This window comes from Ursus arctos, unplaced genomic scaffold (assembly GCF_023065955.2).
Source record: "Ursus arctos isolate Adak ecotype North America unplaced genomic scaffold, UrsArc2.0 scaffold_2, whole genome shotgun sequence".
In the NCBI taxonomy this organism is placed as follows: Eukaryota; Metazoa; Chordata; class Mammalia; order Carnivora; family Ursidae; genus Ursus; species Ursus arctos.
The window spans coordinates 31554776-31569522 of NW_026622874.1; the positions used below are offsets into that span (position 1 = coordinate 31554776).

A 14747-nucleotide genomic window follows, 5' to 3' on the forward strand; every position below is an offset into this window, starting at 1 on the left:
GCCCGACATCCCTTCTGTTACCATGTGTTGTATCCGTTCTCCCCCCTCCCCAGTCATGCTTCCTCCTACCTCGCTCCTACCTGTTCCGGGCTAAGTGAGAGACTGTTGGATGAACGAGCACTGTTTCCTCCCAAACTCCCACAGCATTAGTACAGTGCTGGAGAAATAGTTATTCATTAAAATCTGAATCGAACCTTGTCCTATCTTTGTATCGGGGTTCCGGAATTGCCATGTTCATTCACCCGAGTCAGCCCCTATCACGCACCAGGTGCCGGCTACGTGCGGATGATGGTCCTGTCCTCCTGGGCCCGGCAGGCTCCAGGGGGCGAGCAACGAGCCAGTCAAGTACCACGCACGCAGTGACAAAGTGTGGGGAAACCGTGAAAGAATAAACCTAAGCTTGTAAGAGGGACAAAAGGAGATGGTCATCTTTTGATAAAGTCACGGGTAGGCCCTAGAGCAGGTCATATTTAAGCTGAGAGTAGAAGAAGTTCGTGAAGGAGCCTGCCAAGCACAGAGTGTGTGTGAGGGAGCATTTTGGCAGAAGGAGTAAAAGACCGGAGGTCAACATGGGGGCAGGGCAGGAACAGAGCCTGAAGGGACAGAAGGGACAGTGTGGCGGGAGCTGGGTGAACTCTGCATGACTCGGGGCGGTGAATGGGCAGGGGAAGGCAGGCAGGGGACAGACCATATAAGGCCTTAGAGACTGCTGGACGCTGGATTTTCTTCTATGTGAAACTGCAAGACACTGAAGGATTTTTAGCAGAGAAATGACACCACTGAAGTTTCAGAGCTCACTCCAGCTGCTCTGCAGAGAACGGGGAGGGGGGAGTAAGAATTGATACATGGAAAACGGGTAGGGGACAGAAGTCCAGGAGAAAATGATGGTGGCTTGGATCATGGCGGTAGTGAGGGCGAGAGGGGGAGGACTCCAGATACATTCCGGGGTTCTGATTATGTACAATACCAGGTGATGTGCCCACGGAGCGGGGAGAGGGGTCTAGGCTGGCTGTCAGTGTTTCTGGTAGGAGTGTCGGGGGGACGGTGCCCTCAGTGAGGCAGTGAATACTTGAGAGAAACAAGTTCTTGGGGGTGGTTGGGTGGTTTGGGGGGAATCTCTGTCCCTCTGGGCACTCTCTGCCCTAGGCCTCTACTACTGGTGGATACTGAGTATCTGGGAAGGGTGGGGGAACACCATTTCTGCCAACACCCTTTCCCCCATTCTCCTTGGGCCTGAGAAGTAGGAAAATATGTCCAAAGGCTGTATCTGTTAGGCAATGCCTCTCCTTCCCCATTTAAAAAAATGCCTGTAGAGTCCATGGAGTCTTCTAGAGGAAGTTTGTGCCTCCACAGTTTAGCATCGGGTAAAGAGCGGAGGTTTGGAGGCCAACCTGAGTTCAAATTCTGACGCTGCTAGTTACCACCTGAATGGCCTTAGGCAAGTTACTGACCTCTTTGAGTCTATTAACTCATCTGTCAAATGGGGACAGAGCCCGCTATGGTCATGGGGCAGGTTAAATGAAATAGTGAACGTAGAGACTTAGCACCTTGTCTCATGTATGCTAAACAGTTGTGATAGAGATAATATTTGGGGGGTACTAAATTGATGTAATCTCCATCTGGAGGACTCATGTCATAAAACAAGTTCTAAGGTATAGAGGGAAACCGCTTCTGCATTCAGACATGAGTGTGAGGCTTAAGCCCCCGTGAATAAGAGGAACATGGCGTGAGTGAGGGCCTTGCTGGAGAGGAACAGGTGTTAACAGACTGACAGTTTTGGTCCGAGTGGATCCTGGGAAGGAGACGGGGGAGATGGGTGTACACATCTTTGCTTTCACCCATCCAGGAATGGGGGAGATTGGTGACACATATGGGTGGGCTTCTCAGGACCCTGCTGGGGGGGAAGCCATAAGCGTGGGAGGGACTCTGACTGCAGCACATTTAACAGGGCGGGAAGTAATCATGGGGCAGGCCTAGAGGGAGAAGGTGAGTGACCCGCAGGATTCCAGAAGTTCCTCAGGGCCTGTGGGGGGCTGGAAACAGCTTGCTCCAGAACATGACAGCCAACTGTGTTGAACGGTCTCTGTGTTGAGTGGTCTCGTGTTGTCAGCTTGAAACTGACCACAGCGGGAGTACTGACACCACGGACGCAGGCAAATGCTACAATCAGGGCTTCTCCCCCACTCACCCCCTACCTTCAAGAACCAGTCCTTAAACATTTATCATCTCGCTTCTGCCCGGGGCCCTGATGAGGGGACACAGAGCTGCTAGAGGGCCTGTCCCCTGGGGTGCAGAAGAAGAGACAGCTCTGATCAGGGCTTCTCAGGTGGAAGCAAGCGGCTGGGAGCCGGGCCTTTAGTGCAGGGTGTCAGCAGGATGCCCCGCAGGCCGGATGGGACGAGTCACACCTGAGAGGTCAGCATCATCCTCTGGTGAGCTCCCAGACAATCGGGATCTGAGGTCCCTCAGGAATCTGAGGCCGCCGTCTCCCAACTACAACCAAGTCAAGTAAGCACCTTATACCATAAAATACCCCCTTGAAGTAGAGCAAGAGGGGAAGCCATTTCAAGGCTGTGTGTTTCCTGGAAGAAACTGACTTAGCTAAATGAGATGCCGCGGAACCTGAGACGCTATAATGAACAAGTTCAAATTCAAAGTTTCCCACTTCCCTTTTTGCTGCCTGGTGACGGTGGGAGTTCACGAGAAAGGTTTTATAGGAAACAAAGCAGCTACATTTTCTTTGTTCACTTCAGTATCGTGTGCAAACTTGCAGCCTCGCTGTGTACCAATCGGTGGCTGGTATTATGAAAAACGCATGTGAGAAACGTTATGAATTCCTTAGCATTCGGTACGTTCCAATGCAGATCTGGTGGTTTGCGCTTGTATCTTCAGGCCCGTTCGTGGAATTTGCTCCTCTGGGAGGCTGGCAGCCCAGAGGGACACAGCAGTTCAGCCACTGGGCACAGGAGGACTCGTCAGCAATTCAGGGGTGGCCTGACCCTTGATTCGGAGGGCATGGTCCACAAGGCAGAGACAAATGAACCCTGACTGGCAGACTGCTTTGGAGAAGATGAAATATTAGAATCGAGGGCTATCTTTAGCCAGATACCGTTCTGCAGATTCTTAGCCCCAGATCTGGCAGCTTCTACTTATCAGAGTGGTTGGCATCTGGGCTTGGACCAAGTGCTTCTTAGCGCATACACTGCAGCTGGAAGTCTTAAAGAATGTACGGGCTGGGGGCATGGGGGTGGACATTAAAAGGAGTCAAATCAACAGGGTCAGTCTTTGTCCCACTGTCTCTCCCACTCTGTCTCTCTCCCCTCTACAGACCAGCAGGGCTGCCCCTGTGGCTTTTCCAGGTTAAGGACCCAATCAAGAATCTTCTTTCCAGCTCAGGGACCATCAGCGGGGTGTTCATCACTCCCCCTGCTGGAGCCCCATGGAATGACGGCCTGCTCTCCGGGAGGCACGACCACCTCATTAGCAGATCGGTACTCAGTGTTCTTTCTCCCCATCTCTCTTAAATAGCTTAAAAACATAGTATTCTTAGCTAAGCTAGGCTATAAGAAAACATCTTTCCCGCCCACCCCTCCTCCCATACACTCAATCCTAACAATTTAGCTCTATCTTCAGAGCAATGTGGAGAACCCGGGGCCTGGATCTGAAACCCCCAGTCACTCCTGCTCCTCCCTGACCTCAGTGAGGTCCCCAGGCCCTGCGCCCAGCACGGTGGAGATCTAACCATGGGCTCTCAGAGGGGCGGCCCACAGTCTTTCTGTAACCCACTTCTTTCCGTTGAAGTCCTCCCCCTTCCCCCTGACTCCTATAATCTACGTTCTTTCAGAGGAAAAGAAAACACATTCTGAGAAGCTTGCAGCCCAGAGATTGCTGTCATTTGTTCCCAAAATACTCCCACCTCTCTCTTTCCGGCAGCCACTTCCCCTGGGCTTCAAAGTTCGGGAAGAGCCGAGTTACTGCTGATCTCCTAGGGGTAGCTCGGGAGACACCGTGGGTGTTGGCATCCGTGACCTCCACTTCCCAACAGGGCAAAACCCTCGAGGATATTCTGCAGAAATGACTCCCGGCCAAGGAAATGACCTTATTCAGGGGGCATCTTTGAGTTGTGGAGATAACACTCCTTCATTCCCCACTGGACTAAATGTGGTTATTTCGCAAATGACTGTGCACGTTGCTCATTGCTCGGGGCCAAAGCCCTTCAGAGGTCAGTTGTAGATCGATGGTGGATGTGTGAGCCTCGCTCCCCTGACTGTGAGAGCTGCAGGCACCCCGTGTTACTCCCCGGCAATCCCTCGTCCTCGTGCCTAGTTCTGAGCCCGGCATACACTGAGGGTCCTGCCCTCCTGTGTTCAATGATTCAGTGAGGAGGAGAGCCCAGGGGCGAGGGCGGGTTGATCAGAGAGCTGAATTTAAAATAGGTACAGGGTGGGAGAATGGATTCTTTACCTTGCTCTAGAGAGGGACCTCTAGCAAGAAGACCTGTATCCTGGGAAGGGAAGACCTTGGGGCCTCCTCTCTAAAGATCTCAAGGTCAGGCTCTGTTTAGAACACCGCAACAGCACCGGGCAGAATGGCCGCAGAGAGCCCAACCGCCTGGGCTCCACCGCCAACAGCGCTCCTCAGGGCCTGGGCCCGGTTCTTGGTCAGCAGGACTTCCCTGGGACACTCGAAGAAGCCTTCCCCGACCATTCCATCCGGAGTCAGTCCCTCCACCCACCCAAAGGTACTCTATCATGTGAGCCCGCTCCTTGCTTCCGTACGACCTGTGACGATCTGAAATTCTCTTGCTTATTTGTTTGAGGTCGTGACCTCAGGAGAAAGTAACTCCAGGTGGACCAAACCTTGCCCGTCCCCTTGTCTCCCTTGGCCTAGTGCAGCGCCTGGCTCCGAGGCAGTACTCAGTCATAGATTTCGGGGTGGTCTTCCTGCTCTGTTGGGGGACAGTTCCACAGCTGGGGAGGAGACTGGAGAGGGAAAAGTTCTTTCTAAAGGGCAGGCCATGCAGCCCTGGGGCGGATGCCACCTCTGAGCGCCGCCCTTTCTGTGCTTCTGGGGACAGACTGTGTGACCCGCAGCGGCATCCAGCCTGGCTCCTTATGAGGTGCTGCTGAGAGATGCTTGGCCCGTGAGCCCAGGACGCAGGTGCCCTCCCCATGCTTCTTCCATGGAGGATCCCTGTCATTCTGTCCTTCCCAGGCTCCACCTGGTGACAGGGGCAGCACCAGCAAGAGACAGAACTCTAAGGCAGAGAAGGATTACCTTCAATGGCCTCCTCACTGCCATCACCATTCCCCAAAGATGCCAGGTCACCTCATGACCTCACGCTGCCCTGGAACCTCTCTCTGGCCCCTCACTCCGCCCACCCTACTCTACAGAGCCTCCTTATGAAAACTTTCCTCTGCGGAGTCCCAGCTGCTCTGAGATGCTTATTAAATGAATCAGCTGGACTAACAGTTTAAAAGTCACCCCTCCTGATAATACATTCCAAAGTCTTGGGCGCACCATGTTTTAATCCAGCCATTCCATTCCATTCCATTCCATTCCATTCCATTCCATTCCATTCAATGCAATGCAATTCAGTGTGTGTTTCCCAAACCCACAGCAGGGTTCCTAAACTGGACAGGAACAACCCAGAGGAGATGGTGAGAAGGAGAAAATCTTGGAATACCACCTCTGCAGCCTTCAACCCACAGATAATGGCTCTCGACCTTACCCATAGCCACAGTGCCTTTGTTAATGCTCTCACTTGGCGCTTGTGGGCAAGCAGGTATAAATCACTCCGGGCGCAGTGAGCAGGCCTCCGAGCCTTGCTGAGGGACCTCAACAGAACCAGCCCACCCTAAGATTGCTTTATGATCAGCTTCCAGGGTTTTCCATTTCTTGGGAGTGTGACTCAGAAAGGCTTGTGGGTCTTGGGAGGGACGTTATCAGTTGGATCATCTTTCATAAGAATGCTCTCTGCCTCTAGGCTGGGGCTCACGGAGTCATGGCAATATACAAATCACTTGGTTATAAGGGGCTAAAAGGCTAACACTGGGATGTTTTGTTGCCCTGACCTCCAGCTTCCTGGACTTTGGCCCACATTGGACTCTGCGTCATCCTTTGGATTGAGAGGGACATTAGAAAGAGCTCAAACTCTCATTCTGGTTTTGATTTGGTACCGAGGAGCTGTGCAGCTCCAGGCAGATCCCTGTACATCTCTGGGCTTCCACATTTCTCCTTAGTGAAAAGAGGAGATTGGAATAGATTAAGGTGCCTTGAAGTTTGTTTTTCAGACTATGAGTCCCAGAAGACTCTCCGTGTGCAAAGTGGATTTGCTGTTCCTTCTTAGAGATTCACGATCCACATGAGCTTATTAAAGACACTTGGGTAACGCTGTTTAACTGGGCATCTCCCAAACTTACTGGCTTGTGAAACTCTTTCCTTGTGTAACACCTACTAGCATCCCAGAGCCTACTTGGGAAAACAGGGAGACTGGCCATCTCTGACACTCGGTGATTCTCCATGTGTTTGAGCAACATAGAAATTTCCAGCAACCTGCTGCCCTCAGTCACAGCACCGCTCTCCTCATGGTGTCAGAGGCATGTAGCTGGGCCTGTGTGAGCTGTCATGACCCATTCCCAGCTCATGGGCTGTAGCCCAAGCCCAGGCCCTGGATCTTAAAGCCTCCTGGAGACTTCTGGCTGGACAGAGCCTCCAAGGAATATGGACTCCCTCCCCAGCACCCCCACTAGGCCAGCGTCTCAAAGGCCAACCCCGCATGCCAGTTTCTGTTCACAACATCACTGAAGAAGGACGTTCTACCAACGCTTCCTGCTGTTTATTTCAGGCTCAAACCCACATTTAAGTTGAAGCAAATCCCTCCTGCTGCAGTGACAAGCCAGAATTCACATGTTGCTGAAAACTTATTGTGTGCTTCTTATAACAGAAATGAAGAAAAGCCTTTAGGGCTTCATTTAGTGGCTGAGGGGTCAACACAAAGAGTCCCTGGAGAGAGCAGGGTGTGCCACAGATTCCTGATGTGCTCTTAACCCCAGGGGGCCTCAGTGTCCTCCTCTGCTGAATGGGAATAAGGATCCCTGCTCTATTCCCCACCCCACCCCCCCGCATTCCTGGGGCATCAGGGGGCACAGAATCACTCTGCAACCACTATCATGCTATGCAGTGGGTCCACATTCCAGGCACATGATTAAATAAACACCAGGCACTGGGGAGGAAGAGAGGGAAACAAATAAGACTTTAAATAGATGTGAACACGCAACAGGAGACGTGAAGCCACTGTCCCCTAACCCGTCTCAGCTCCTAAGTACGCCTCACAGTGTGCGCCTCTCATCTCACTGTGATTTTAAAATGTTTAAAACTATCTAATTCTTCATACACCACGGTCTTGAAATGCAAACCGACTGCTTCATCTGGTACTGACCCCAGAGGAGAGAGCTCTGCCGCCACACTGGGAAACACTGCCCGCCCCGGGTTTCTTCATGGGCATCATGCTGGTCTCCCTGGGGCATCCTCCTAAGGAGTTTTCAAGGGTAATAGTGTTGACTGCGTGCCTGCCACACGCGGCCCTTAAGCCGGACCGTGCAAGCGGTGCCTCCTTTGTGCAGGTGCTGGGCTCCTTACTCAAAGTGCCCGGCCAGGCACGCTTCTCCCGGGGAGGGGTGCAGAAGGCGGGCTGCGCGCAAGATGGCTTTGACGGGAAGCCCTGCGTGACCAGCCCTGACTCCCCGGGGACGCGGGCCTGCCGGCGCGCGTGCACCGGCTTGCGCCCCCGCCCTCCAGGCGGTGACCGCGGGGACGCGCCTGCGGTTGTAGCGGCGCGCGCGGGTGGCCGCTCCCGTCTCATTCATGCTGCAGCTCATCCACCTGCCGGCCCCGCACCGCACGCGCATGCGAGTTAGTTATTTCTGGCCGTGAGCGCGCTTGTAAGCGAGGGGGAGGGAGCCCGGCGCCGCTCTCCGCGGCCCGCGGCCATCTCTCCCGTCCCGTCCCGTCCCGTCCGGCCCCACGTGCTCCCAGGCCTCGCGGGGTGCGGGCTGAGCGCTGGGCGCGGCACCTTGCCGGGCACTTCACCTGCATCACCTCCCCTCGTGCCTCACTGCCGCCTTTGGGGGAGGTCGGTGTCATGAAGCCCATTTCACAGCTGCGGTACTGATGGGTAGAAATGTTAAGAAAAATGCCCCAAATCAGATAGTAAATGGCAGAGCCGGACTGAGAACCCCAGTCTATCGGAGCCACCACAAAACCTGTTGCCTCTCTCCTGGAGGCGATTATCCGATTTCGCTTACCTTGCCTCATCCTTAGGATGCTTTCATGCAACCCCAGCACCTGACCGAGTCCCCCCGGAACACGTGACTTGGATGCTCTGAGAAAGACACCGAGGCCAGGCCGTCTACTGCCTCTCCTGGCCCCAGCTCAAAACCTTCTGTCACTCAGACTTCAGGCTTCTTTCCCAAAGTTTTGCTCCGTCTTTCTCAAGAGTGCTCTTAATACACACCCGCAGCCCCCCATCCCCCTCAACACACTGTAGCTATCTGTAGTATCATGGAAAGGTCACTGATGATGTAAGAAATTCTGGGTTCAAATGCTACTAGATAGCACCGATATCCAGCTTTGCAGCCCTAGGCAAGCCTCTCTTGAGTCTCAGTGGTCTCTCATCCATGCAAAGGGAGAAATACCATTCGCCCCACCAGCTCGGTGGGCTTGTCCTAAAGATAACTGATTAAAGGCACATTATAAACTGTAAAGTGTGCTCCCCAGATCAAGTATTACTAAGCACTTTGTGTTATGGCCTATTGGATCTCATCTTTGGTCCTGGTTAAGCCTGGGTCAAAAGCATTGCCAGGGGCCGGGCTGTTTCCAGCCTCTGCTCTGGGAAAGATCATCTCTTTCCTTCCCCAGGAGAAACCTGCTTGACTCTTTGACCCTTCTCAGAGATTTTCCTCATGATCCATTTAGCCGGCTCCAGAGCGAGCCACTGGCCAGCCATGCACTACAGCCAGACCAGCACGAGCCCTGGCAGCTGCCTCCTCCGGGAGCCTCGGGGTTAATGCTTGTGCGTCAAAGTTACGTGGAGAGAAGGGGCCACAGTGCAGATGGGGGTGGTGGAGAATCCAGACCTCCTTTTAACATCTTTACCTGCCAGCCCAACTGGGGAAGTTTAAAGACAGAAGGGAGCCGGATGCACCCCTGGGGAAGGTGAAGGAGGCGGTCTTGTGACCGACAGCAATGAGTTCTGCATCCTAACGCAGCCCAGGCGGGACGTGGAGCTGGAGCCTGTCCATGGACCCTGTCCATGGACCCTGCCGGGAGGGACTGAGGCTGGTCCGCTCTCCTGGGGCTTGCAGAGCCACAGGCTGTTTACCAACTGCCTTTTTGCCCACTGGCTCTCTTACTGCTCCCAACAACCCCCGCAGGTAGGCAGAAGGGCACTGCTCCTTGCCAGATGGGGTCAGAGAGGTTAAGAGATGAAGGATAGGCAGGAGGCAGGGGTGTGGGCCTGCTGAGGTACCGGCACTCTGTAGCTGGACAGCCCCTCCCAGCCCCGGAGCCCTGAGGATTGCCCCTAGAATGCAGCCTGCGGGCAGGCATTGCAGGAGGGACATATCCTGATATTTTGCTCCCCTTTCCCTGCTCAGAAGTGCAAACATTTCCCACTCACGCCAACCCTGAAGTGACGGCAGATGGCTCTGCATGGAGATGCCACCTGGGCCCCCATTCAGACTTATTTTCCAAGGCGGCTACAACTTACCCTTGATAGCACAAGAGTCAGGCAAGACAGGAAATGGGGCTGAAATGAGTAAAATACCCAAGCTGCTTGCAAAAGTGGCTCTTCACACACATTTCTAGGTGCTGCCTGCCTCCCACTAAGCCAGGAAACCTCCCCAAACCAAGAAAAGAATCAGACTCATCTTACCCGGAGACTCGGAGGAATGGTGCTTCTGGTGCCCCTACTCCAGCTCCTACAGGTCTGTGAGGATTAGCTGCTCAAGCGCCTTAACAATAACCCGAATTAAAGGGGAGGAATGCAGGGGTTTTCTTTCCCAGGACCGTAACCAGGCAGTCTTAAAGGGGAGGAAAAGTAGCTATGGTGGCTGGCATCTCCTGCCTTTTCTCTGCTGTGCCTTCCCTCCCTCCGAGCAGCATTGAGTCTGATCCAGAAAATTGCTTTTGGAAAGGGCCCTTTTATGCCTTGTGTGTGTGTGTGTGTGTGTGTGTGTGTGTGTAATTGTGTTTGCACTGATGTGTGTAATGGAAAGAGAGGGAGGAAGAATAAAAAGCAAAAATAAAGCTTTATACTACAAGTTTCCATTGGCCTGAATGGGGTGGTAACAGAAAATCTGAGAAGCTTTTTAGGACTGCCTGCCTCAGTTTCTCTTTTAACCACTCAGTTGCTGGAGTGTGTTGTTTACAAACGCCTTCCCGGGGAATAGGATATCTACATTGGTTGAAAAGTAGGGATTGAAGACGCCTCCGTGTCTAGTTTACTCTTATAGAATGGGAAGAGAAGCAGGGGGACCCTCTGTTGGGTAGTTCCTCCCCTCATCTCTGCTATGTCTCCTCCCCCTGTTTCTAGAAGCATAGCATCCTGATTCCAAAATCTACCATCCTCTTTTCAGTCCTCACCCATTAGACCTGAGGAGATGACTCCCCTTCTTCTGGAAACTCCTGCTCACTCTGCTCCCCTATACTCACCTCTCCATCCTGCCCTTGGGCTGTTCCTTCAGTGTAGGTTCCTTGAACTTCTGTCTTCTGCCCCTTGCTGTCTCTTTCCCTCCTCTTTCCTTAATCTCAACATCCACGCACAGGGTCTGTTACCCTCATCATGTGAATGTCCCAAATCAACACCCCTGTCTGGATTGTCGACCTTAACCTTACCATCCACACATCCACTTCCATCCACAAACAATCCTGAACATGTAATAGCTTCCTTCAAACCACTCTTCTCCCATATCCCCAGCTAGGCTGCAGAGCTACCGTCTTCCCAAACACTCCAGTTAGAGAGCCAGGCACTTTTCTTTGGTTGTGTTGTCTCTTTCATTGCCTTCCAAATCCAATCAGCTGTTATGCACTTTCAGCTGTTTCCTTGAGTTAGCTTTTATATTGTGCCTTTTCAATTTTTAAAGAATCATTTGTGTCTTTTGAATAAATAGCACATTCACATGGGCCAGAAATCAGAACCAGATGGGAAGACATACACTGAAGTGTCTCACCCCACTCTCACCCACCTGCACTTCTCCTCCATCCCCTCCCCCCCCGCCCTGCCCTCTATATGTGGCCACTCTTATTAGCTTCTTGTGTACCCCTCCAGTATTGCCTGTGGATGCAAGGAAAAGAATAGGTATAGATACATAGATAGATATAGCTATCGATCAATATATATGGATATTCCCTGCCATCCTTTTTTACACAAAAGGCAGTCAGTAAATGCTGCCTCTTCTATAGTTTCATCTCTACAATTTAATTCAGGCCTCCTTCTCCTCTCTCTGATACTATTGTGATAGTCTGGGCTCTAATTGGTCCCTGGGTGAGGTGGTCCATTGGGATAGCTAAAAGCAGCTCTGGAGAAGTCTTCTAGGTTAGACTCCTGGATGACTGGAGGTGTGGCCTTGGACAAGTGACTTAACTTCTTTGTGCCTCATTTTCCCCATCTGTGAAATGGGATAATTCCTGAACTTATTTCATACACCAGCAGGGTGGAGTGAGACCAATGACTAGCATATGGTAGGCAGTCAATATTACAGTTTTTTTTCCCCTCCAATCCAGCTTCCGTTCTTGCTAGAATTATCTCAATAAAACATATGGATTGCTTTCACCTCAAAAAAAGATCTATTACCCACAGAATAAAGGCCAAACACCTTAGCCAATCATTGGAGGCATTCCAGGATCTGGCACAAAACTATCCCCTCTCCCCTGAACCCCTTCACTGGGACTCCACTGGAACCGACACTCCAGCCATACCATACGACACTGATTCCTAACACGCCACTTTTCTCAAAGTTCCTGACCTTCACTTGTGCTGGCCTGCCAATACAGAATGCCCTTTCCTCATTCTCTGCCTGGGGAAATGCCACAGCTCTGAAAAATCCTCATCAAATACTATCTCATCCATGAACCTTCCATGATTTCCCGACTTCCTCACAACTAGTCACTCCTTCCTCCACGCCGTTCCCAAAACTCTTTGTCTACAGCTCTCCTTGGTTCTTTATCTTTTTCTGTCTTGAATTTTAGCCTGTGTTTCCACTGCTTAGATTCCCTGGGTCCAGCATCCCTGACTAGCAGTCACCCTCCTCCTGTTTGAACACTAGAACTGGGGAGTTTATCGCAGCCTGAGACAGTCAAGTGGTGGCCACAGCATCAACATGTGTTAGAAAGTTTATCTCCATAGGGAGCTGAACGCCGCCAGCACACACGTACGTGCACTCGTTTCTTAAATGTTTATCAACACTGACTGCGTACTAGGTACTGGGGACACAAAACCAGACGCAGACTCTACAGTCATAGAACTGCTGTCCAAGCCCATAAATCAGCCAAGTCTATGATCTGTAACGTGCTCTGATACAAGTTTGAATTGGACAAGGAGCTGCCGGTCAGCACCAGCCCCCTGGAACCCTCCCCCGCCCCTGCCCCTTTCCTTCCATCCACCTGCACCGTGCTGGCCTTGGTGAGCCACTGAGCCAGGGATGACTTCTCGGCTGTGGAAACAGAAATAAATTCCATGTTGGGTGCTACTGGAGAAAGTGTTACCTTTATGCTGAGTTCAAAGGCAGATGCCCTCACAGGTACTGATCAGGCCATATGCTGGACATCGGGGGTGGGGGGCAGGGGCAGAGCGTCCATTGCTGGAGCAGTAGCACAGGTGACTAGGGAAGTGGGCGGGCATTTGGGAATGTGTCCTGGGGAGGTGGAACGAGCTTTTGGCACGAGAACACAAGCTCACGTGTGCATAAACACCCGCATGCGCGCTTGTGCTTTGAGGCACGCATGCGCACTTGTGCGTATACGCACGCAATGCGCGCATTCACAATTGCGTGTGGGGTTTTGCCTGGTTCGGATTTTTAATGGCCTTATTGCTATGATTTCTCCAATCAGCAAGTCAATCGAATATGTATTCAACGTCAACTATGTGCCCAGTAGAGGACGCAAGACACAGAAAGCAAGCGGAGATGAATCAATAGATCAGGTACTAATAACCCACATCGTCCCCAGAGATGGGGCTGTGGCAGGAAAGCTGTGGGTTGGAGGCATCAGAAAAAGTTTCATGGAAGTCAGCCTGGGCCTTCAGGGTGATCTAGGACCAGATTTAGGAGGTGGGTGAGGTGGGTTTAGGGGAAACACAGAGGCTGGGATAGCTAAGATGCATGCGGGAGGAGAGGAGGCGGCCCTGCCGTGAGGTGGGGGACAGGGCTGGCCCAGCGGGGTTTGGAGCAGCCTGGCTGAGGGCGTTGGACTGGGCTGTGAAGGCAGGAGAGGCGCTGCGGGTTCTCCTGCAGCGGTGTTTGTGGGAAAGCAACGGCGGAGTGCCTAATGAGGGGAGAAGTTAGAGACTACAACGTCAGCAGGGAGGCTCTGCTGACAGAGACCTCAGGGGATGAAGGTCTGAAGTAAGGGGGTACAGGAGAGGAGAAGGAAGGCCCATGCCCATCAGGGAGCATCCTTCTCTCACCTAAAGTCACCTGTGCATCCAAGCCTGTCACAGGTGAGGTTGGCAAAGGGAGAGGTGGCCAGGTGTACTCACTGGGTGCTCACCTCCACCGCTCCCATGTGGTCATGCCTACCCCCAACTGGACAAAATAAGGGGTCCTCTTATGGTTTGGGATAAGGAGGAGACAAGGGAGGTGTGCTCATGAGAACAAAACAGTCTTTCTCTTTCGAAGAGCGCTGGTCTGCATTGTCTTTTATGTTTGATTAGATCTCTAGATTGAGCTTTTTGGAGAGCCACCTGACGATAATGAGGTGCCAAGGTGGAAAAAGGGAGGGAGAGTGTTGTCTGTGCATCCATCCATCCATCCATCCATCCTTCCATCCATAAAACAAGTATTTATGAAGCACTACTCTGTTTGGGGCAATAGGCTAGGCTCTAAACATAGAGTAATAAATAAGATAAACACAGTTTCTTCCTGAATGAGTCTTGCATTCTAGCTGTGAAGTCAGATTTTAAACAAATATGGATAATTACAATTGTGATAAGTACTATGAATAGTTTAGGGCACCGTGTGTTAGGGGACCTTAGGCAGCCCTGAGAAAGTGACTTTCAAACTGGCATCAGAAGCAAGAAGAACTAGCTACGTGAAAAGTTAAAGAAACACAAGAACAGAATATGTAAAGACCCTGGGGTAGAAAGGAGCCATACCTATTGGAGAGACAGAAGTGCGTTGTCACTGGGCAGTAAGACCAAGAGGGAGAGAAGTCCTGAATTCAGCTGGTGGAGCAGGTAAAGAAACAAATCGTGCAAGGCCTTGAAAGTATGATAAGCTGGGCCACCAATGAACAAACACCACTTATTTCATAACACACTTCCAATTGGAAGTTGGATAAGAGAGAATGGAACAGGCACAGAAAGTGGGTGCGAGAGGGAGGAAATGGAAATTATAGGACAGTAGAGATAGGCGGGCACACAGGCATGAATCAGTGTAATACTTGCTACTTTAGTGTTTATTTGTTTTAAAAATAAGACACCAGATTTCTAGTACTTCCAGGAATAGACACCACTACGTCTTAGTCTACAT

At 51.8% G+C, this 14747-nt stretch overlaps 1 protein-coding gene across 1 annotated transcript in view; it reads right to left on the reverse strand.

The window, feature by feature from the left end:
* CAMK1G (calcium/calmodulin dependent protein kinase IG) overlaps positions 1 to 10107 on the reverse strand; it is a 29685-nt gene extending 19578 nt beyond the window's left edge. The window contains exon 1 of the mRNA XM_026509052.3: positions 9935 to 10107. The gene's annotated coding sequence lies outside the window, so the exon portion shown is untranslated. The remainder of the gene's footprint in view (positions 1 to 9934) is intronic.
* Between the last annotated feature and the right edge of the window lie 4640 nt (positions 10108 to 14747).